Raw genomic sequence first — 382 nt, 5'->3', positions numbered from 1 at the left:
TGATGGGACTATTAAGGCGGCTTTACACTTATTCTAAGCCTATTACAAAATATCAATAGAATCATTTGCAAATCAGTATAAATGATCGTTGGCATTGTAAAATTTAACTTACGGACAAAAGGTTAAATAAAGTTTACAGGTTCTCAGTTTCGGATTTTACATTATATTAATTTTTTTTTATTGAAACATATTTTATTTGATTTGTTATTATTTCTCAATTTTCAAAAGTAAAAAAATCTGAGAGATTTAGGCATAAGCGTGTTTTTTATTTATTTAGACGGCTTTGTGAGCAAACGTTCCTTATTTTAATTTAAATCTAGCTAAACCGAAAGAAACCAAAGTTGAACAGAAAGAATCGCAATCAAGTGCAGCTAAGGTGCCA

Source organism: Sitodiplosis mosellana, unplaced genomic scaffold (genome assembly GCF_009176505.1).
Source record: "Sitodiplosis mosellana isolate CC-2019 unplaced genomic scaffold, AAFC_SMos_1.0 Smas_scaffold_1981, whole genome shotgun sequence".
Classification (NCBI taxonomy): Eukaryota; Metazoa; Arthropoda; class Insecta; order Diptera; family Cecidomyiidae; genus Sitodiplosis; species Sitodiplosis mosellana.
The sequence above is the reverse complement of the archived record's forward strand: the minus strand, read 5'-3'. Positions refer to the sequence as shown.